The sequence below is a fragment of the Acinonyx jubatus genome, chromosome B1, assembly GCF_027475565.1.
Source record: "Acinonyx jubatus isolate Ajub_Pintada_27869175 chromosome B1, VMU_Ajub_asm_v1.0, whole genome shotgun sequence".
NCBI classification, from domain to species: Eukaryota; Metazoa; Chordata; class Mammalia; order Carnivora; family Felidae; genus Acinonyx; species Acinonyx jubatus.
The window spans coordinates 128,025,094-128,050,130 of NC_069382.1; the positions used below are offsets into that span (position 1 = coordinate 128,025,094).

A 25,037-nucleotide genomic window follows, 5' to 3' on the forward strand; every position below is an offset into this window, starting at 1 on the left:
TAGATAATTGGACTTTTTGAAATTTAGATGTAAAGTTATAAAATATCTAAAGGTCTATATCTTATAGCTATAAACACATATAAGCTTTAACTGTAAACAATGAAAATCTGCCTAAAAATGATTCATATCTAAAATTTTAAGGATTATACATTAAATTAGATCTTTTAGAAATACCACATCTTGATAAAATCAGATCATACAGCTGTAGGATTAGATTACCTATAAAAAGTCACGTTTTCCTTGTAATTATAATGTCCAGATTAATACTGTATTACTTGCAATAACATGACTCACCTGCTTTTCCAAGTCAGAGCATGAGACTGATTTTTATGTTATCCATTCAATTTGTTTTTTTTCTTCTAATGAAGGCACATCTGTCATTCATTGTGTTAATGTTCAATGTTCTAGAAAAAATATGCCTAGAGCCTCACTGATTAACTACTTGAAAAAAAATTTTTAAGGGCAACATAAGTGCTGAAGTATATAGAATGTGCTACCATATTAAATATGTGTTCGTTAACAAAAATAAATTTAAAAAGAGAGTGGTTTTACATTTTCAGGACAATAGCAAGTTATGCCTCAACAATCTGCATGAAGTTATGTTCCTAAACATTCTTTCGCTCAATACTCTGTAAAACTTATAGAGTAGTATTAGTACCCTCACATTTTTAAGAGACAGAGCTTACCTAAAGTTTTTTTTCCTTAATGTAACTGCAGGATTTTTAATTTTTTTGCAGAAGATATAGCTGTATAAAAAAAACTCTATATAATACATTTTACAGAAAAGGATTCCTTGCTTTAAAAAAAAAGCAAATGTTTTTAAAGGTAAATAAAATATTTCTCCTTTACTATGCCTTTAATAGTTTCCTATCTTTCTTCTTCTCCTTGTTATCCCCCTTTCTTTTCTTCTCCTTGTTGCCATCCCTCACACTCCTATTTCTTTTTCTTCTTTACCATAATCACAATGGCTGCCTTCAACAGAGGTCTTACTCATATGGTGGATACTATCTTACTCCTTCAAATGTCTCAATCAAATGAATACATTTTTAAATAAAACCAACCACAAGATGGACTACACTGTAACTCCTTGAGTTAAGCATGTAACTCCATTTTTAAGAATTAAGCTACCAGTTGAATACGTTATTTCCAGCATCTGGAAGCCTGCCTCCAAATCCTTAGAACAAGGTCCCATAGAATGGTAGTATACATCCGGCAGAGTTTTCAGGGAATATTTGCTGGTTAGGCAGTGTGCTAATGCCATCATAGAAGTAGGGTCACCATTTGAATTCTTTTCCTTCACATTCTTCTATATTTATAGACAACCTTAGCCTTTGTTGAAAGAGAAAAAGTATGATTAGATAGTTTACATCTCTACTTCAAAAAATAAAACAATAACAAAAACCAGGGGAAAAAGCATGCAACTGACTATTACTAAATGCTTATTTATTTTTGAGACAGAGACAGAGCATGAGTGGGAGAAAGAGCAGAGAGAGAGAGAGAGAGACAGTCACAGAATCCCAAGCAGGTTCCAGGCCTGACACGGGGCTCAAACTCAGGTACAGCTAAATCATGACCTGAGCCCAAGTCAGATGCTTAACGGACTGAGACACCCAGGTGCTGCAGCTGACTATTGCTTAAATAGAAGGTATATCTTATAAAAAAAGAAAAATATGGTTCTACTGTGCAAATAAGAAAAACGCTTAGACATAGCAACTTATCCAATAAGAGGCCATAAAATGTTGTAATTAAGATCGCTGCCTTTGCAGGTTGCACAGAACTGACATCAATCCTTGCTCCACATTTTACTAGCCGAGCAACTTTGGGTAAGTTACTTTGCTAGTTCTTAATCCCCACATATATGAAATGACAGTAGTAATAATATTTACTGTCCCTGGGTGTTTAAGGGAATTAAATAAGAGAGAATGGAAATGCTCAGCACAGTACATATGCAAGTATTCAGTATATGGTATCTATTGTTATTAATTTTCACCAAAGCCAAATTGCTAACTCAGTGAATATGTAAATTCTTCCAACTTATTGTGCAACTAAATACATGTAAAATAATTCCAAATTACCCTCTGTAGTAGAAATAAGTGTTGAAAACATGAATTATATATTTTTTTGGAATTGACCAGAACGTAGCTAGCTTTATTTTCTAAACATAACATCTGCTAAGAAATAACACGTTTCCAAGTGGTCAACAGATATTTTTTAAACACTCAAGATTTCTTAATCACTGCTCTAAGACCAGGCTAGATATAAAACAGTGGTCAAGGAAGGTGGGGTTCTTTCTTTCCTGGAGTTTATTTTCGAGTAGGTAGAAGAATGCTACTGGGCAGGCAGGCAGAAAGATAACAAATGGATAAACAAATACATAAGATAATTTCAAGAAATGGTAAATGCTATAAGGAAAAGAAATCAAAAGTATACCCTGTGCAATTGGCTGACTTTGGTTGGGGTGTGTCAGAAGAGGACTCTCTTTGAAAGTACATTTAAACTAAGATCTGCATAACAAAAAGGAGCCGGCTACAGCTAGCTCAAAGACCCTAAGGTGGAAACAAGCTTGCTATATTCCTAGGTAGGAGGAACAGAAACTAGGCCAATGTGTTTGGAGCCTAGGGCTTTAGAGGAAAAATAATGCTCAATTCATTTTATGCTTCCATTTTTTTTTTTCTTTTCTGGATCATTGACTACTTTCCATTTAAGACATATTTATTCTTGATGTTAGAACAAAAACCTTTTTTTTTTTTTAATCCAAGATATTTACAATATCCCAGAATGTCCTACGTGCACTCTGACATTAGCAAAATTAGAAACTCAACACAATTTACATAATATAGGAAAGAAGGGGATTATTCTCGGGTATTTATAAAGAAAATATTGTTCCATGCAACTTAAAGAGATTACTTGAAAAGTGATAATTCTCTATCTCAGTTGTAAGTTTCCGTGAGCCTAATTCCATCTGCAGGAACTGAGGCGGGAAGTGGGGAAAAGAATACAGGGCTGTAGTATCCTCACCCCACCAGCATGCAAATCATTTAGCATTGCACCACTATACTGAAGCTTTTACTGCCAGGGATCCCTGAGCAAATCATTTCCATTACTAGTCTGTTCTAATAACCCCTTTGCTGATTCAGCTACCTGAATGTAAATATCATAGAAATGACTGGGAAATAAAAGACAATTTGAAACAGTGAAAAGGGATCTAAAAGAAAATGCTTCCTACATATGCCTTCATTTTCATAACTCTTTATTTAAAAATCTGCTTATCATAGATAAAGGCTTTTGACTCTATTTGATGCTAGGAGAAGAAAAAATAATTCCTTTTTCAAATATCACTATACCTTGCTTAAAGCTCCCTATCTTAAATGGCAGCTGTTCCACCCATACTAACACAATACATAGAGAAAAGACCTCTAATTCTTTATATATGTATATATATTTACTCCAAATAAAATTGCCACAAATATTAAAATAGCCACAGTGAATTCCATAGCATTACAGTTAAAGTGCTTCATTGTTAATTCAATAGAGATCTTAGTAGCTTGTCTTGAGGTACAAATGAGATCATGCACTGTTTATTTGTTATACACAGGAGGTATTTTTCTCTCTGCCTGAGCTTCTGTTCAGTCCAATATTCTCTACATATATTCGGCCCCCCCCTCCAACTCCCAATCATTTTTTAATACTACTAGCTGTTGAATTTAAAGACTGGCCTCCAGGAAAAAAAAATTCTTTGTGTGATCTGTATGATGACTATATGAAAGTAAAAAAGTGAACGAGCAATGTAGCTTTTTGAAATTGAACCCAAATAATCTTAGTGATGTAGTTTGATTTTTACTCTATTCATATCTAAAATACAAATTATCTTAGAAGTATGATCATTACAAATGACTTTTAAGCTGCATAATTATATATTTCAAAGCTGATCTGAGTAGGTTTAAAAGGCTATAAATTGTAGAGAAGTAAGCAGCTGCCTTCTAAAAGAATTTGTAATTAACAGACCATCATAGTATTGAGTTGAAATTTCATCAAAATTAAAGCTAAAATATTAAAATACATTTTAAACTATAAAGGCTTAAGGAAGAGACATTCATGATGAACACATAGACTGAATTTATGGCTATTACCATAAATTAGGAGTGCTAAATCATGCCACAATAAATTGTATAGCTGAGAGTACAATGGAATCTGAAATGATTTCATTTTTTTTCCAATACATATATGATGTCTGTTCACCCTTTTCCAGTCTGGTAAAAATATGTGCACATTTTGAAAAAGCAGAAAGTTCCTTTTTTTTTTTTTAAGTTTATTTATTTATTTTGAGGGGGGAGGGGGTGAGGGGCAGAGAGAGAAAGAAAGGGAGAGAATCCCAAGCAGGCTCCGCACTGGTGGCATGGAGCCTGATGTAGCACTCAAACCCATAGACTGTGAGATCATGACCTATACTGAAACCAAGGGTTGGAAGCTCAACTGACTGAACCACCCAGGAGTCCCAGAACGTTCCTCTTAATATCAAAGATTCCAAAACTCTTTTTGCATTAATGCTAATGGTTTGGATTGAACTTAAATAAGACCTGTTTAACAATCAACAGCATCTTGTTTTTTCCTCACAGTAAAGGAGAGCAGATTTTGCCACTTCAAAATATGTCTCTTTGACGTGTTGCTTATTTTAAACTGGTTATTTATTTATTTGCTTATTTACTTACTTATTGAGAGAGAGCGAGAGAGAGAGAGCACGAGTGGGTAAGGAGCAGAGGGAAAAGGAGAGAGAGGGTCTTAGGCAGACTCCACGTCCAGGATGGAGCCTGGCTCCAGGCTGGATCTCAAGACTGTAAGATCATGACCTGAGCCAAAATCAAGAGTCAGACACCCAGGTGCCCCTAAACTGGTTATTTTTAAGAAACAGGAGACAATGGTGAAGCTGAGACAACTGAGTAGAAGTTGCTCTTTTTTTTTTTTTCCATTTGTTTCTTTTTTTTGAGGTAACTCTTTTGTAAGAGACCTTTGGAAGGATGTCTCCCTCACTGTAACTGGAAAAGAAGGTTGACTCAATATCTAGAAACTCTTATAAGGAAGAAGGCAAGAACTTAAATCTGTATAATGACATTATCCTTATATACTGTGCTTTTCCTGCTAGCCTCCCATAACTGATTCCCTATCTTCAACATTGTCTTTTGTCTTTAGGTAAAGTCAACATTTAAGGTGATGGTTTTGGCTATTTTGGAGAGTTTCTCAGTTCTCCTGGGTCTTTCCCTTACATGTAGGAAGTATGTACGTTATTAAAGTTTTGTTTGTATGGAGTGTCTGGGTGGCTCAGTAGGTTGAGTGTTCAACTCTTGACTTTGGTTCTGGTCATGATCTCACGCTTCGTGGCCTACATTGGGCTCCTTGCTATCAGCATGGAGCCTGCTTGGGATTCCCTCTTTTCATCTCTCTCTGCTCCTCCCGACCTGTGTGTGCGCCACCCCCCTTCTCTCTCTCAAAACAAATAAGCTTTAAAAACATAAAGCTTTGTTTGTTTCTCTTCTGTTTATCTGTCTAATATCAGTTTAATCATTAGACCAGCCAAAGAACCTAGAAGGGGACAAGGAAAACTTTTCCTCCCTTACAGTTTTGGCAACCCAGATGAGACCTTGTTCTGGGGCTTCTGCAGTTCAGAGATCCTGAGACCTCTGAAAAAAAGCCAACAGAAAGTAAAAATTCTTACTATGGATTTCTGCCTGCAGAGTCCAGTGGAAGTGAGAGTCCTTTTATTCCTTTTCTAAATTTAGATTAGCAGGAGAAAATATTTGTGTGAACTAGTTCCCTGTGTATAGTGACCTTGGTAAAAATTTGTTCTATGTTGATCCCTTTCTTCCCAGAGATGATCATTGTTCTCTTTTGTCTCTTTCATCTTGTTCTATGCCTTGAAATCTTGGCTTTGTAATCTGTGAGAATATTCTCTCTGGCCTCTGACATCCAGTAGGTGCACATAATGGTATGCATCTAACGACCAGTTGAATAGACTGAGATTCTGAGACACAAAGTCACAGGCAGCATTCTCTTTGTCCTGCTGTGCTAACTCTCAAGGGGGTTTGTCTTAAGGAGTCTTGGTACATAAGGGGCTTTTGTTGTCCCAACTTTGTGTCTTTTTAGTACTGAAAAAGTCCCATTCCAACAGTGATGAGGGACCATAAGGCAAACTGAAGGCAAAGTACAAGCTAGCACACCTCCCACCCTCAGGTGGGATATGTGTGCTATTCCTCAGGTACTTCTGACTGCGTAAGAACATAGTAGAGGACAGAAAACAAATGGTTAAATTGATAGAGTCTCCATCAGTTTACAATATCTTAGTACAATTACAAGAAAAGCACAACCTTATCAATAGCCTAATGTCCAGGAACTTCCTACTGTCTTAATGTTAATGCTTTGCTACAAGGGGAAAACAATCTTAACTTGATAATAGCTACACCTCTAGTAATCTGTGAGTCTTCATTAGCATATGGAAATCCCTTTAAGAAACTTCCTCTTGACTTTACCTCCCCCAACTCCACAGAATATAACCAGTCACTCTTCACAGCCCCAGTGCAGCTCTTTCTACCCACAGCTGCTGTGTCCATGCTTTAATAAAATCACCTTTTTGCACCAAAGACATCTTCAAGAATTCTTTCTTGGCCATCAGCTCCGAACCCCCACCATCACCCCAAAACCTCGTCAGTAGCACTTGCCCAATATCACATATTAGCAAGTCTGTGATTGGAACTATCTCAAGTTCATGTGGGAAATCAGACAGTGTCTGTATTATACCATTCTTACCAACAGTGACAATGGAGGGCTTTACTTTCTTATGCTGTAACTGAACCAGAGTGAATTCACTCCTTGGTGAGTCACAGAAACTAAAGCAGGTGAGTTGTTGTATAAAGGAAACTTTACTTGCAGCAAATAAAGAGATCACAGGGAATAACTTCCAAAGTTGTGATTCCCAGACGAAGGTGGATAGGTTCCTTTTATTCAGGGTTAGGATAAATATTTACAAAGGAGAGCCTTGCCACCATATGTAGAGGCAGGCATAAGGTGGCACATGCATCTTAAGGAAATGTACCTGTACATTCATCATGTTATGTAAATGAGGCTTGTGCTCCTCGTTGGGGACAGATTTGAGTATTATAGTGAGGTCATTCTAGGTCATTCTAGGTCACTTCCTGGTACACCTGTGTAGGTGTGAGGCAGGGAGTTATGCTCAAACTGGTCTTGGTGTTCTGGGCCAGCTGGAGGTCTTATCAGGGCAGTTGCTATTGCTTGAGGGGTAGTTTTGCTTTCCATCTGCCTGAGTTAAGAGATAAAGTGGAAAGTACAGCTTAAGGAAAAATGTGGGACAAAGGTCACTGAGTATAAGCAGGTGAGTTGTAAAGGTCTGGTATTGAGGTAACTGGTGACAAGGAAAACTCTGGGAGTGAACTTTCTGGATCTTGTGAGGGATGCATCTTTTGCACGCTCTTTTGGAACCCTCTTGTGTGCATGGTCAAGTAATAAAAAGGTTTATTCGTTTGAGTTGCTGTTGAAATTATTAAGATCCTACTTGTCAATGGTCAGATGATGGGTCCTTTGAATTGGCTATATTTAAAAGAAAAATAAAATTTTAGACCATTCTTATCCTAAGCAATCATCTTATTGATACCTATGGAAAGACCAGCTTCAAAAGTGGATACAGAGAACTATAATGGTTAGCCTTAGAGGCTGACTTAATAAGATGAAAGAATGGAATTAGAACAAAAATTCATCTCCACAGTCAACATAAATTCCCCTTCTCAAAATCTAGCTCCATCTGCATGTTTTAGATTCCTTTTCCCTACAGGATTTAGAGAGAGCACTCCAACCTAATCTCTAGGCCCAGGATATACAGATTACTCATGCAAAAGCTAAAAGCCAGGAAGTACATTTAGCAGAAGTATCAGGATAGACAATAAGGCTCATTTTACTGGACACCATATCAGGCTTTGCTAGTTTGAGACCTTCCTATGCAATGTCTTTTGTAGATATATCCTAGATGCCCCACACAAAGAATTTATGTCCCTTGCACAGCAGAACATAGAAATCTTTTGGTTTCTATCTCAGTCGGAAAATTTCTGACTGATGTAAAAAGGCAAATGTAAAATAGTGTGGTTAAGTGGGCAAATCAATCTCTAAGTGTTTGAATGGGAAAAGGCTACCTAATTCTTTGAAGATAGCTTGTAGGAATGAAGACAAAATAAGTAACAACTCTTTTCTTTTTTAAAAATTTTTAATGTTTATTTATTGGGGGCGGGGGGCACGAGGGGCAGAGAGAGAATGGGAGACACACAATCAGAAGCAGGCTCCAGGCTCTGAGCTGTCAACACAGAGCCTGATGCAGGGCTTGAACCCATGAACTGAAGATCATGACCTGAGCTGAAGTCGGATGCTTTAACCAACTGAGCCACCCAGGCACCCCAATAAGTAACAACTCTTGATTTACAGCTTGACTCTTTAAAAAAACAAAAGCATAACTCTGAAAAGCAACTCAATCTCCCGAGACCCTTTCCTATTTGCCTTTAGACATTTGTAGATATTGTAAAAACTCAGGACACAGTAAGTACAATTGTCCTGCAATTAAGAAAAAGAAGGAAACATATAAATGGCTATCCTAGACTTTCAAGCAAATATACCACAAAACTCCTTGGAGAAAACTTAGATAATTCCCCCGTGTCTTTGTGATATAGATTTTTTTTTTTTACCCTCGATTCTAGGACCTAAGAGCCATTCTTTGAAACACAAACTTTAGGGAGAAATTTTTCATCAGAAGGAAAAAAAAATGTTGGGGTAATAAAGAGACCTTTTTATTTTTTTAAGTTTATTTTTTCATTTAGTAATCTCTGCACTCAACATGGGGTTCAAATTCACAACCCCGAGATCAAGAGTCAGCCAGGTGCCCCTAAGGAGGTCTTTTTAAAATAGAAATGCTGGAAAGGTTCTACTGCAAAAACTCTAGATCAAGCTTCTTTAAGATTATTTGTCAAGAACAAATACAAAGCTTAAAAACCTTCTCCATAAATATTAGTGACTATCTGGTCTCTGTGTTTGTATGTTTTTTACTTAGGGATTTTGTGTGTTTGTTTGTTTTGTTTTGTTTTGTTTTGTTTTTAGAGAGAAAGAGTGCAAGTGGAGGAGAGAGACAGAAGGAGAGGGAGAGAGAGAGAGAGATTGAGTGAGAGAGAGAGAGAGAGAGAGAGAGAGACCAGTCTCCACACTCGGTGCGACACCATCCCAGGACTCAGGGATCATGGCCTGAGCTGAAATCAAGAGTGAAAAACTCAACCAACTGACATACTCAGGCACCCTGTTTGTCTATGTGTTTTTGTGTATCTGTGTTACAGATGTGTGATATTTTTCTACCTCCAAAATTAATCAGTAAAAAGCCTTTTAATTGGCTTAAACAATCAAGCACTTATATAAACTTAATATTCATAAAAATTCTCAAAATTATAATAGAAACTAATCCAAATGCTTTTCAGGTTCATGTGATATGGGATTTAGTTAGTACTGAAACTAGTTTAAGTTTATTATTTTAATTAAAATAAACATGTCTTTAGAGTTCTCATGAGTTCCATGTTAAATCACTTTAAAAAAATTGGTCAGCAAGAAAAATAGCTTGAGATAGTTCTTTGTCTAATGTTTGACGAAATTTTCATGAGCAATCGAAACATAATTGTTGGGAGCAAATGATTCAGATAGAAGTAAGTGGGATAAGATTTTTTGGCCACTTTTTAAGCAATAATTATTTTATGGTATGTGTACTTAAAAAATGCTTCCAAAATCTTTCTGGTAACTTGAAACTTGGAGTTTTACGAAGTTAAGTGAGGGAAATTTATTGAATATCTAGATTATTCCCAAATAAGATAAAATAGTGACATATTAATTACTGAACATAGATTTATTTACTTTTGGATTCCTATTGCAAAGGAACTAAAGATAAATTTGTGTCTGTTAGTAGACATGACTTGTGCCACATTGAAATATACTATTAAAGATGGTACATGTTTCAAGAAATTATAATATGTACTGAAAAATTTGCCAGACCAGATAATGCTGGTGTAATGGACAATTCCCAATTCCTTACTTTTCTTTTCTTTTTTTTTAAGGTTTTATTTTTAAATAATCTCTACACTCAACTTGGGGCTAGAACTCACAATCCCAAGATCAAGAGTCACATGCTCCACTGACTGAGCTAGCCAGGTGCCCCCGTAATTGCTTCTTAGTTTCACTAGACTTTAAGGTTTCTAAGCATTAAGATTCTAATTCATATGTAATTAAAACTACTAGCAATAATAAGAGAAATGACTGGGTATGTAGGGAAAGGATGTGTTTTGGGTTAAGAAAAGGTGTGGGGAAAATAAAAATAAAAAACAGGGCACCTGGTGGCTCAGTCGGTAAAGTGTCTGACTCTTGATTTCACCTCAGGTCATGATCTCACAGTTCATGGGTTCAACCCTGTATCAGTCTCTGCACTGACAGTGTGGAGCCTGCTTGGGATTCTCTCCCTCCCTCTCTCTGCCCCACTCTACTTGGGTTCTCTCTCTCTTTCAAAATAAATAAATAAACTTAAAAAAAAGTTATGAGGTATGAAAATGCATTTTTGTTAAAGGAAAAATAAGTAGATTTATTTTAAAGTAAAACTGGTTAGTTCAGAATGGAAAAGAGAATAGAGGACAAAATTAAATAGAAATTTGGGAAAAGAAAAAGAGAGAGTACCTTACTTTGTGTAATTTGGCTAAAATTGAAGGAGCTTATTATGAGTTATAAAACTAAGTTTTAAAGCAATAGTGTATTTATGTAAAACCAAAATATGATTTTCTTTCATCTGTTTAAAGGACAGTTTTCTTGGATTATGGGTCTGTTCCTGATAAGAACGTATGAAAGGTTTTCTTTACCTTTTAAGTAATCTGCCTGGAAAGCAAAGGTTTTGTAATTAATCAAAATTATTTCCTGTGTTCTTTATCATCAGGTCTTTCTTTACTTAGGGAAACTGAGTCTTCTCAATATTAAAAAGCTATTTTTTGCACACAACTATGTGACCTTCTGTCTTTGCCTTTGAAATCTTTTATTGTTACTCTGTTTAAATAGATAATTAAGTATTTTTTCATAATTATCTTTGATCTTATTTAGTCTTATTTAGTCAATTATTTTTTCATAATTATCTTTGATGTTTTTGACAAGCCTCCCAAAATCAAATTCTAAATGAAGCCTTTTAGACCTCAGACTAACTTTGGGATATCCCAGAGGGTCTCTGGAACATTTGAAAATATTTGTGCTATCTCCCTATGAAAAGAAAGATGTTACACTAATTAGACTCATTTGCTATGGTAAATTATGTGGGAAGCATTGTCTAATAAGTGATGATAAACTTCTTAGGTGATATTATTTGGGTGAAATATTATTAATATGTGTTCTAGAATTTGTGAAATTCCTAGAAATTGGATATGTTCTGGTATAACACTGTCACTTATAATTCTAGTTATTGTCTTGAAGTGTTGTGTGTCACAAAAAAAAGCAAATTTCACTGTCAATTGCATTATAATGCACTCTCATGAGATCTTTAACAATGGTCACTTTTAAATCTTTTGTCCTTTGTGTTTATTGTTCACTCTGATCCTTTTGCAAAAGTGCTTTATCTTTAGTGAAACTCAAGGAAAGAGCACTGAGTACCAGTTTCTGGTAACTTTTAAGATCAGACTATTAAACTGGGTAAGAATTTACAGAACTATAATGGAAAAATTGGATTTACAAAACTGCTAACAAAAGATCAAGATCAACAAGAATTAATTATATGGGACTGAAAGAACTAATGATGATTATAATTGGTATGACTTTTTGTTTGAAATGTTGCTGATTTTTTTAAAAGTATAATTTATTGTCAAGATGGCTAACATACAATGTGTAAAGTGTGCCCTTTGCTTCAGGAGTAGGTTCCCATGATTTATCACTTACATACAAAACCCAGTGCTCATCCCAACGAGTGCCTTCCTTGATGCCCATCATCCATTTTCCCCTTCTCTCCACCCCCTCATCAACCCTCAGTTTGTTCTCTGTATTTAACAGTTTCTTATGGTTTGCCTCACTCTCTGTCTATTTTCCCTTCCCTTCCTTCATAGTCTTCTGTTAAGTTTGTTACATTCCACACATGAATGAAAACCTAGGATATCTGTCTTTCTCTGACTGACTTATTTCACTTAGCATAATACCCTCCAGTTCCATTCACATTGTTGCAAATGACAAGATAGCATTGTTTTTCATTGCTGAGTAGTATTCAATTGTGTATATATACCATAACTTCTTTATCCATTCATCAGTTGATGGACATAATATGGGCTCTGTCCATATTTTGTCTATTATTGATAGTGTTGTTATAAACATTGGGGTACATGTGCTGCTATGAAGCAGCATTCCTTTGGATAAATTCCCAGTAGTGCTGTTAGTGGGTCAAAGGATAATTCTATTTTTGTTTTTTGAGGAATCTCCACACTGTTTTCCAGAGTGGTTGTACCAGTTTGCATTCCCACCAACAGTGGCAAGAGGGTTCCCATTTCTCCATATCCTCACCAACATCTCTTGTTTCCTGAGTTGTTAATTTCAGCCACTCTGACCGGTGTGAGGTGGTATCTCAGTGTGGTTTTGATTTGTATTTCCCTGCTGATGAGTGTTGTTGAGCATCTTTCCAGGTGTCTGTTAGCTATCTGGATGTCTTCTTTGGAGAAGTGTCTATTCATGTCTTCTGGCCATTTCTTCCCTGGATTATTTGTTTTTCGGGTGTTGAGTTTGTTAAGTCCTTTATAGATTTTGGATACTGAAACAAAATGACATAAAAGGCATCCAAATTGGCAAAGAAGAAGTTCAACTTTCACTTTTTGCAGATGAGATGATACTATACATGAAAACCTGAAAGACTCCACTAAAAAAATTCCTAGAACTAATACATGAATTCAACAAAGGATCAGGATATAAAATCAATGCATAGAAATCATTTGCATTTCTATACACCAATAATGAAGCAACAGGAAGAGATATCAAGGATGGGTCCCATTTACAATTGCACCAAGAACCATAAAATACCTAGGAATAAATGTAACCAAAGAGGTAAAAGACCTGTACACTGAAAACTATAGAAAACTTATGAAAGAAATGGAAAAAAATTCCATGCTCATGGTCTGGAAGAACAATATTATTAAAATGTCCATACTACCCAAAGCAATCTACACATTCAAGGCAATCCCAATCAAAATAGTACCAGCATTTTTCTCAGAGCTAGAACAATCTTCAAATTTGTATGGAACCACAAAAGACTCTGAATAGCCAAAGTAATGTTGGAAAAGGAAACCAAAGCTGGAGGCATCACAATCCCAGACTTTAGCCTCTACTACAAAGTTGTAATCATCAAGACACTATGGTATTGGCACAAAAACAGACACATAGACCAGTGGAATAGAATAGAGAACCCAGAATGGGGCCCACAAATGTATGGCTGACTAATCTTTGACAAAGCAGGAAAGAGTAGCCAATGGAAAAAAGTCTCTTCAGCAAATGGTGCTGGGAGAACTGGACATCAACATGCAAAAGAATGAAACTGTACCACCTTCTTACACCATACACAAAAATAAACTCAAAATGGATGAAAGACCCAAATGTGAGACAGGAAACCATCAAAATCCTAGAGGGGGAAACAGGGAAGAACCTCTTTGACCTCAGTCACAGCAACTTCTTACTTGACACGTCTCTGAAGGCAAGGGAAATAAAAGCAAAAATGAACTGTTGGGGCCTCATCAAGATAAAAAGCTTCTGCACAGCAAAGGAAACAATCAACAAAACTAAAAGGCAACCAACAGAATGGGAGAAGATATTTGCAAATGATATATTGAAATGTTGCTGATTGTTTGAAAAATATTTTGTTTTTCAAGATTTAAAAGCAATCTTTTTCTCTTTTCTCTTAAGCTACCTATGACTTAGAGCAATTTGGTAAAATATATCTTTGTGAACAAAAATGAAGCATTTATCTTTTTTTCCCTACCTGATAACCCCCGAATTCAGAAACTCTCAATGACTATTCTTATTTTCATGGCAATCTAGTTATTTTCATAAGTTCAATAACAATCTGTCCTTGTAATAGGACACAAATTGGTTATATTTTCAAGGCTTTGACTGAAGTGTCAGATTTGAGGATGTGCATAAAATCAGATATGCTAGACAGCTTTAAGGAACTAAGATTGACTTTATGGAGCCAATAAAGCCGTTTGGAAACACAGCCAGGTGCCCTGCTTATGGGGTTCCCAGAAACCTTACGGGGTGAATAAGGAACATCACTTCCTGGCAGGTGAAGGAACCTTAAGATACTGGGGGGCTTTGAGAAGAGAGGAAGTCACTATAATCTGTAAGTATTTCAGGCTGGTCTGATAGCAAGTCCTTGGCTTGGCTTCCCAGACTTTTAAAAATCCTATCTGAAGTTTTTAATGAAAAGTTTCAGGGGTGGCTGGGTGACTCAGTTGGTTGAGTGTCCAACTTCAGCTTGGGTTGTGATCTCCTGGTTCTTGAGATTGAGCCCCACATTGGGCTCGCTCCTGTCAGCCCAGAGCCTGCTTCAGACTCTCTGTCCCCCTCTCTCTCTCTGCCCCTCCCCTGTTTTTGCTCTCTCTCTCAAAAATAAAAATAAACATTAGAGAAAAGTTGCAGTAACAGAGATTTAATCTGCTGTACCTTTGAATTTTTTTTAATGTTTATTTATTTTTGAGGGACAGAGTGTGAGCGGGGGAGGGGCAGAGAGAGAGTGAAAGACACAGAATCTGAAGAGGCTCCAGGCTCTGAGCTGTCAGCACAGAGCTGATGCGGGCCAAACTCACAAGCTTCGAGATCATGACCTGAGCTTAAGTCAGACGCCTAACTGACTGAGCCACCCAGGCGCCTCAATCTGCTGTACCTTTGTAAATAATCAGGCCAAATCTATCTAATCTCTCTCTCTCTCTCTCTCTCTCTCTCTCTCTCTCTCTCTCTCTCTCTCTTTAGGCCAAATTTATTGAGACTAGAATAATTTTGCAAAAATTTAGTTGTACTTATAATTGTCTTTAGTAAAAATGGGGATGCCTGTAGAGAGAAAAATCATGCTTCAGTAGAAACTGTAATACTTATGTGGATACCAGATTCTAGTCCTGTTATTTCTATTCATGCTAATTGTTTTTGAGTTTTGTTTTGTTTTTTTTTTTTTAATCTGTAAATCCTTCTAGTTTCCTCATATGCCTACAAATCTCCAAACTTCAATTTTCTTCCCCTCTTTTGACTTGGAATCACTGAGAAAATTGCCTTTTACTGAAGCCCTGCAAACTGAAGTTAGAGGACTTGGAGTAGCTCATGGTTAGACAAACTTTTGCTGTAGGAACCACTGACAAAGTGGACTGATAGGCTCCATGACATCAGAGACATTCAAACTGCAAACCAGGAAGATCTGTCAGACTGCCACTGCCTGCTCTCACTTCACCTGAAGATACTTTGAAGCTGACATCTAGAATTCTCAACTGGCAGTTCTCAGAACTCAGACCCTGGGTTTATAATTTGCTCCAAACATTAACTTTTGTTTTTTCTTTTGTGTCTATAGAAATGCCTCTTATTAAATCCCTGATGGCTTGCTTTCACAATATAGCCTGACTTTGGGTCGGCTTCCTAAAATGAGACACAACTGTTAAACTGAACTGACCGATTTCTCAAGACTGAGACTGCTTCAGTGAGATATGGAGCAATCTGTCAACTTAGCTTCTGGATTGTGAAACTTCTTATTTGAAATTCCAAAGGAGGAACTGAAAGGGAGCAGCTTTTGCCACCTCAAAATATGTCTTTTTGGCGTATTGATTATTTTAAAGTGGTAAGTTTTTAAGAAATAGCAGACATTGGTGAGTAAAAGCTACTCTTTTGGTAAGATAAATCTCCATGTATAAGAATGTCTCTAATACTGTACCCGGAAGAGGGTGATGACCAAGTAAATCTCTAGAAACTCTCGTCAACAAAGAAGGCTAGGAATTAAATCTGTATAACAATATTATCCTTATTTATTGTGCTTTTCCTGGTAATCTCCCATAACTGACTCCCCATCCCCAACATTATTTTTTGTCTTTGATGAAGTAAGGTGATGGCTTTGGCCATTTTGTGGAGTCACTCAGTTCTCCTAGGTTCTATTTCCCTTAGATTAGAAGTTATTAAAATTTTGTTTTTTTGTTATGTTAATCTGTCTTCATATCATTTTAATTATTAGACCAGCCAAAGAAGTTAGAAGAAAAGAAGTTAAATTTTTCTGCCCCTGCAAAGGCATATGCAAAGGCTGAGTTTGAGGTCACCCTGTGAAGATGCATGTGTGTATGTGGGGAGCGTGGAGGAAGAGCCCATTATTTATGTTTCAGTCACTTTTTGCCTTCAGTGGAAGAGAATTACAGTTATTAATAATGATAGTAATATTAATAGTTTCTATAAATATCTCTTTCTGCATTTCTTTCTTTTTAAATTGTATATTTAAGTGTTTTTTTTTTCTGTTTTATGTCAGTTGGTATTTGCTGTACAAAATTTATAATCTAGGATCAATATTCTAAAGGAAAAGAATCATTTTTTTCTAGAAATTTTTTTACCTCCTTTCCCAGGCTTCATGGAAAGATACTAGAGCTAAACATTGAGAAGCAGTAGATGGAGTATATTTTCTTTAAAACAGGGTGGTTAATTTAGAAAAGAAGCTAGCATATGTTATTCCATTAAACCTTCATACCAGCCAGGCATAAGAGACATTTTGCCTATGTTTCATAAATGAAAAAAATGAAGTTGAAAGAGGTTAAGTAATCTGTAGAAACAAACTCAAACCAGAAGATGCATCCCTCTTCCCTGCTAAACTTGGATGGGGCTCAAGTAAGGTTAAGTTAGGTAATGTAAGGACAGAGGAAAGGGAGAACATCCAAGATGGAGTGGAGGTTGGTTCTTAGCATTGTCAATTGATAATATTTATTAAAGTTTTACAAAAGTGCAAAGGCCAATGATATACATAATATGACTGTTAGCAACTAAGAGTTTATTATGAGGAATTTATTAATGCTAAACCAAAAATACTGTGTTTCTAATTTTTTTATAGCTTAATGAGTGTTCATAGTATTATGAATACTTTTTATGAAGGTTTTTGATTCTGTATGTAGGTTTTCGATTCCATTTATGAAAGATGTATGCATAGCATAAATATTAAATGGGAAAGTAATCTAAATATACATTAAAAAAAGAAAACCTGCTTTTCCATTCAATGGCAGTCTTCCTTTAAGTTAGGAATGGATACATTTAAAGATAACCTCTTTGTCACTGGTCTGAACATCAGAAAACGAGGGCTTTGTTAGAAAGTGTGGTAATTGTAGACCTTCAGTCAATCCTGGAAACTGCTCTATTCTATTATCAGCATTCTAACTCATTTCAGCAGTCAGATTAGAGCAGGGAAAAGTGACCTTGACTACTGTACCTGCCCATCCTTGTATGGAATATTTGTCAAACTTGACAAATTTTGCAAAACTGTAACGCTGTGCACATTGAATGGAAAAATTTGAGAATTCAAAGCAGATAAAAGTGCTTTTCAGAACTCAATTGGTTTCCCCATCCCTCACTGTCAGGCCCATTCGCTATCACCCAATGTTTCTTTGTTTTCTTGTTCTTCTTGACATCCTCTCTCCCTCTGTCTCTGCCTCACTCCTTTTCTCTCTTTCTCTCTCCCTCTCCATCTCTCTCTCAATCACTATCAAGACATCTCTTTATAAGGCCCTTTAATACATCACAGTACCCCCACTTTTCTACTTTCAATTTCCTTTTTATTCTCTCTTGCTTTTTTCTAAATAGTTATAAATATTGAAGAAGAACCACATTGTAAGGGAATAAGACCTACCCTCAAACAACAACAACAAAAACAATTTATCACTCACTTGAGCTGAGCACACTGCAAACTAAGGATCCTGGTCAAAGGAACAGGAGAATTTGCAGCTAGTTATTTTCTAGAGGTCTTATAACCAAACAGTCCCTAGAACACATAATACTTCCCTACTATTATTCATTCATATATTTCATGGTAGGAAAGTCACAGACTAGCCTTGATGTTAATCCCACTCTTTCTGGTCCTCTATTGGTCCTACATTATGCCCTAACCTAACTTTCCTTCTAATGAGAACTCCGATTTAATGCCCCTGGAAAAAAATGTCATCTAGATTTGTGAAGAATCTTATCTGTTCACTAAAGGTACTCCTGAGCTCTTTCATACGAATTCTGGAAATCAGAGAATCTATAGCAATACCCTCTTAAATCATACTAAGAAGCCAAAATCCCTTAGGAAAATGCTGGGAGTTTTGAGCAAATATAATTCCCTTGCTGGCACTATAAGAATTGTAAAACCTTTGGGAAAACCTGGAGGAAAGAATTGATCTGTGATGCTAACTATTGAATCAACTGGTGCTTTGTGTAGGGTTAAGCCATTTGAAGCAGTCAAGAGATCTGTTACATGGACCTAGTGAGAGCTTGATGCATTCGGTGAGTTAATGAATACAACTGAATAGATGACTGAAAAAAAATGCATAGTTGAGAAGTTGAATGAATGACCTTTCATAAAATGTTTCTGAGTGAGAAATATTGTTTCATCTCTTTTTCAGTCTGGCTTCTTTATGATCTGACATACTTATGGCCTTTGTGGTGAGTGTCAAGAAAGCCATTTTGGCATCAATACTCCATCTCAGGAGGCAACCATACCACCTCAATAGTCCTCTCCACTCTCTTGCTCTGAGCTCTCCAGTTCTTATGATCGTCCACGTTGAACTCAATCTGTCAAATTTCAGTACCTAGCAGTCTCTTGCCACCAGAATTACACCACTATAAAGAGAGATGTTAACTTCCTCACTTCAGATTCTATAATGGAATTGAAAAATCGGGCCTGCTCCTCTCTTAAAGATTCCGATCTGGGGTGGATCTAGTCAGCCCTTATTCCTAAACCAAAACCATTCCCGGGTCTCTGCCTCTATAAAAAAATTTGGGACACATATCAAGATCGGCAATCAATACTGAGGATTGCCAAGGGTAACATCCGTGAAAATATGAAAGACAAGATTTATTTCTACATTTTTATGATGCCTTATCAACTATCACAATGATGTTCTTTTCCTCCTTTAAATTTTTGTCTATGAATATAGCTTTTAGAACTACTGAACAGGTAGTAAACATAAGGAATCACACTTGAAAATCTAAATTTGGAGATCTTAAAATACAGAATATGACATATCAAATATGCATTTTTATATTATGCATGTTTTTTATTTCTGTTGAATTGGCTATTGTTTGGGAAGAAAGCATTGCTCCTACCAGACCTTTCCATTTTTCTATGTAACATTGATTTATGGTTCATTTGAAGTTAGTAATGGGAAGGTCATTACATCAATTATACCTTTCTCACATCTCTTCTAGGTGAAATTAATTTTATCTTCCAGTGCAGATTATATTAAGTCAATATGATTATTGTTTTATTTCTGTATTTCTGATTTTATTATAAATTATCTGTACATATAACTATGAAACACTTGCTTTTACATAAAGTAATTTCATCCCCATCCTTTTCATTTATTCAGTAGTTTAGGCAAGGATTATATTTAAGAAAACTGAAGAAAGATATATCCCACTTCAAACTTTAAACAGGGCCAGGTCTACATTAAGGCAGAGGCCATTCCTCAACCAAGAATGTAAATAATCCCCCAGACTTCAATCTAAGTTTCACTCTTCCATCTCTGAACCCAAACCTTTGTTTCACCATCAAAAATTTCCCAACTTAGAAACTAAGGTCAGTAAAAAGCAAAATACATTTATCATACATATTTTTCAAGTATCCAGTGCTCAGTTTTTATTTCTGTTCCATATAGACTTATATAACTAATTTTTACATTCTAATAAAAACAGCTAATACTGAGTGCTTACTGTTTGATAAGCAATATGGTTAATAATTTACATGCATTGTTTTATTTAATCAGAACATAAACTATGGAAACGCGTATGATGTTATTTCCATCTTATAGCTGAGGAAACAATTTAAATGACTTGCTCAAGGCCTGCAGCTAGTAAATGGAACTGAATACAGATCTGCTTCCAAAGTTTATTCTCTAAATCATTGCACTCTATTTCCTGTTTGTGAAAAGCATCCAATTTCTTTTTTTTTTTTTTAATTCAGGGATTATTTTTTAGAATCAATCTGATTTAGGAAGACATACATATAAAAGATAAGCTGTTGATAATAACATGAACACCTTTTGTTTTTACCTATAATTAATGTGAATATTTGAAATTTGAGATAAATTTGAAAGCTGAATGATCTAAGCATTTATTCTAAATGACATACAAACAAATCAGTGTGCAGCTTATAATTAAGAACATTTACACAGTGGTAAAATGTTAACTCTTAGGACACCAAATTGTCTCAGTGGGAATGGTTTTACCATATGATAGAGGTTTGAATTTCCAAGCATTTGAGATAAGCATTTTTCTCCCTACATCCTAACAATGGAGTTGGAGCACTGAGTTGTCAGAGAATCAGGTAAGATCAACAGACTGAAAAGGGGTGGAGCAAATCAGCAGGGGATAGAAGAAAGTCCTGAAAGAGTCACTGTTGCCAGGCCAGTGAGGCTTTGTGGCTTTGGGAGTCTACCTTTCCCCACCATTATTCCAGGAATGGTTGGCATAGGGTCAGAAGCAGGGGGAAGCATGTTTTATAATCCCTTTGTATGCTTAAATTTGTCTCACTTCCCCTGTGGTAACTGGAATATAAAAAAATGAATGTAAATCTTATAAAATGATTTAGTGGAAGACAGGTTTCTTATATTGTACTCAATATATTGATTGAATGAAACCCTAGATGTAAAAGGCCTTGTAAATTCAGATACAGCTCTTGAATAGAATCAACCACTCAAGTTTTCATTGCAGCAATGCCTTAACATCACCTTTCTTGTCTTGATGCAAGTGGGACAGGGAATCAGAGGGTATAAAAGAGAACATCTAATTTGCATACCTCACTAAGAAGCCTGATTCCCAGAGCAAGTGACTAGAGGGACATTTGTGTGAAGATCTAGTAAGCTTATTGAAAAAACCATGACTTTAATGCTCAGTTGACTAGGACTGGTTTGCTCTCCATCTAGTGGTTTTCAACTGGAACAGTGTTGTTCCCCAGGGGATGTTTGGAAATATCTGGGAACCATTTTGGTCATTAGACTCAAAGCATGCTGCATGCTACTAGCAGCTGTGGTAGAGGTAAGGGATCCTGTTAAACATCATACATTGCACAAGACCACTCACCACCAGAACAAAGAATTATCCATCCCAAACTGTTAATAACGTTGATGAGAAACTCTGCTCTGGGAAAATGCCAAAAAAGTTGAAAATAAAATTGAACAAAATAGGTTAAAACTTGTTGCCATTCTCTGTAGGAAGTACCTGAGTAAGCAGGGAACATACTCTAAGATGAAAAGTGCAAGGTAACTAATTTTATTTGAGATGGTTACCATCTTGGCAAGAGTAATGATGCTGACCCACAAGAGATAATGGACCACTCTGCAAAAGGAACATGTGTGATCCTGAGATGATCTGTTTGGAGCCTCTTGGTATTACCTTGCCCGATTGTAACTATGGATGGACAAGGGAAACAATCCTAGCTTTACGACCTGGGAGGTCCTAAGAGGGTGCAGAATGTCTACCAATCTCAGAAAATATAATTTGAGGAAGGGAGAGGTTGTCACTGCCCATTTTGTCCTTGTCTCCCTTGGGCACAAAATTAAGACGCTGGCCCACTTTCTTCCTGGGTGAGCTCCCCTAGATGCTCACCTTCTCTTAGTTTCAACCACAAATGGTCTGTTGTTTATTTATCTTATGAAGTTTTGAGTATTCTTATTTATTTCTTAAGTAACTTCTACACCCAACGTGCATTTTGAACTCACAACCCAAGATCGAGAATTGCATGCTCTACCAACTGAGCCAGTCAGGTGCCCTCACAAAGTTCTGTTCTTATCCCTAGTCCATCCTGTCACTGTTTTGTTTTGTTTCGTTTTTCCTACACCCCTTTGTGTGAGTTTTTCTATAGTAAGTGAATTCCCCTGCATACTATGTCTCTTGTAGCATAGTTTACTCCTATCTTCACTAAAGTCTGGCTCATTCCTGAAGGCATTCTCTCGACTGATGATTATTCCTGCATGCTTTACACACCTCAGTGTTGGGAGTGGAAGTCATCTTATCCTCTTCTTCATTCACAGTATGGTTTCCAGATAATTTGCCTTCTCCCTTATGCCAAACCTGCTATGCCACTGATATTCCTGCTCTTAGTCTTTGCAATTCTGTATCCCTCATCATCGTTGCCTGTCAGCCTTTGGTCACCTGCTTTCATTCACTGATGTTATGAACTTAACATCAGCTTCCTCTTTCTAGCTAATTCCCAGCCATCTGAGTCCCAGAACTCACTGAGAAAACAGACATCTTTCTCGGTGAGTTCAAACAATACTTTAACATTTCAAGGACTAGTACACCTGTGACCATTTGGAAATGAGTACTGGATTCACACAGCTGCCCTACTTAATAGTGGTGATAGTGAGGTAACTGCCTATGTAAAAATCCTTGTTAAGAGGAAGCCAAAATAGGAGTGACTGACAAGGGAATATGCCTCAAAATTATGGGAGCTAAAAGATACGAGGACTACTTGAGAGGGGGCATTCCAAAACTTGTATTCCCAAAAAGTATTTCCAGGTGCCCATGAGATGAAGAAACATGGTATCATTGCTAAGTTGTCTCTACTTGTATTGCTAGGTTGGTGGTGGTGAGGGACATTTTAATTACATAAACTTAATTTTTCAATAGCATTCAATGTGTTTTATAGAGAATCACCATGGGTCAGGCATTATTCTATGTGTTTCCCAAATATTAACTCATTCATCATAAATTATTACTTTATACCAGTCATTCTTTGAAATCTTTTGTTTCTTTCCTGTCATCATCTGACTTATATTTACCTCTCTGGCTACTCTGATTCAGTCTCAATATAAGCTTAATATCCTGTTTTATCCTAAAATGTTTTCCAAGGTGTTACTTTCAGCCTTTTTCTCATCTCTTTTCCAGCTCAGCCTGGATGATTTCATCCATTTCCAGAGATTTAATTTTCACCCCACACCATTTCTTCATTACAGACCCAGATTTGTAATTTACTAGAGGAGGTCTCTACTTGTCCTCAGGAATTTTCACTGAATATATCTGAAACTTAATTTGCGATTTCTCCCCTTCATTCTCCAAATACACTTTTCCTGATTTGAAAGGTTGATGTAGTCTATTCATCTGTCTACATCAAGGTCTTGATACCATTTTAACAAATCCTTCCTGAGATCCTATAAGAATTGATTACCAAGATCTAGTTATTTTCTTTTTAATGTATTTTCTCTGAATATTGTCATTTCTATTTAATATCTTTTTAATATACAGTAAAACGTTGGATTGCTATTAACTTGGTCTGTGAGTGTTCCGCAAGACGAGCAAACATTTCTAATAAATTTGAACTTGATAAAGAAGTGACGTCTTGCAATATGAGTAGAATGTGTTGCCAAATGTCACATGATCACAACTGAGGCAATGGTTCTTGAAATTCCCTTTGATATACAAGTGCTTTAGATTACAAGCCTGTCTCTGGAATAAATTATGCTCATAAACCAAGGTTTTACAGTATTTTGTTGCTTTTCATTTCTCTACATTACCTTAGCTCAGGCCACCATTACTGCTAGCATGAATTTCCATATCCTCCTAACTAGTCTCTCTCTCACACCAGTCTGCCCCACTCCAATCCACCCTCCACTCTTAGCATTGAGGAGGGCACTTGTTGGGATGAGCACTGGGTGTTGTATGTAATCCAATTTGACAATAAATTATATTAAAAATAAAATAAGATGCAAATCTCATTATGTCAAGCCTGATTAAAACCCTCTAAAGGCTTCATATCAAAATAAAATGTAAAGTCCAAATTTCTTGGGATGGCATAGAACACCTTTAGAGTTGGCCTCTGATTGTTACCCTAGCCTCATTGTTCATTACTGTCCCAGTGGTCTCTATTCCACCCTCATAATCCTACTGATAATTCTGCCAACTATGTCTAGTCCTTCTCTTTTTTCCAAGCTTTTGCACATGCTGCTCACTCAAGCTTTAAACTTCGTCACCAACTTTCCCCATCCTCGCATCTGATTTCACTACACTACACTGTACCACTCTTCAGCGGCACCTTCTGGCTAGCTCCCAATTTTGTTTCAGATCATGTATCTCAGAAGCATCCCTCTGACTCTTCTAAGCTTGGTTCAATGTCCCTTTGAAGGACTTCCAGTGGATACCATGTACCATCCTTAAATATACTCTTAACATTTGTGGTTATCATTTTTTATCTTCTGTATTAGACAATGAGAACTGTGCTTTCTCTCCTTTGAACTCTAGAGTTCAGCTTGTTCTTAGAACATCATGACTGTCCAATAAATATGTATTAAATGAATATGTAATGTTGATGTCTGTATGTTCCTGAGAAAGAGGTTCAGCATGGAGTGACTGGAACTCTCTTCTGACCAACTTCATGGCCGTTTCTGATAATGTGTTTCAGGATTCTGGTAGAACTTGACTAGAATAACTAGTTCCCAATGATATTACCACTTTGTTTCTTGTGACTTTTTTGAAGAATTTTGATGAGAAATCAGGAAGAGTAAATGAGGAACAGCTAGCTCTTTCAGCTTAGAAATCCTATCACCTCCTTTTTCCATTAATTACAAATGAAGTTTACAATTTATTTCTATAGAATTTCCCCTATTGTTCAAACATCAAGATTATTTTGGTAACTGATACTTTAATTAAGATAAGATTTGCTCCTAGTTTTGTATCATTAAAAAAAAATAATGTTTATTTATTTTGGAGAGAAAGAGAGAAGGAGAGAGAGAGAGAGGGAGAGACAGAATTTGAGTGGG

The 25,037-nt window shown here is 36.4% G+C and overlaps 1 long non-coding RNA gene across 2 annotated transcripts; it reads left to right on the forward strand.

Annotated features, from left to right (window-relative positions):
* Positions 1-678: 678 nt before the first annotated feature.
* LOC113598446 (uncharacterized) lies at positions 679-25,037 on the forward strand. 2 transcript variants are annotated; one of them, XR_008296241.1, is made up of 4 exons: positions 679-1,823; positions 15,635-15,898; positions 18,503-18,567; positions 18,687-25,037. It is a non-coding gene; the product is annotated as an uncharacterized LOC113598446 (long non-coding RNA). The 2 variants fall into 2 exon arrangements; XR_003419101.2 differs by lacking the exon at positions 679-1,823 and having other exon boundaries at positions 15,250-15,898.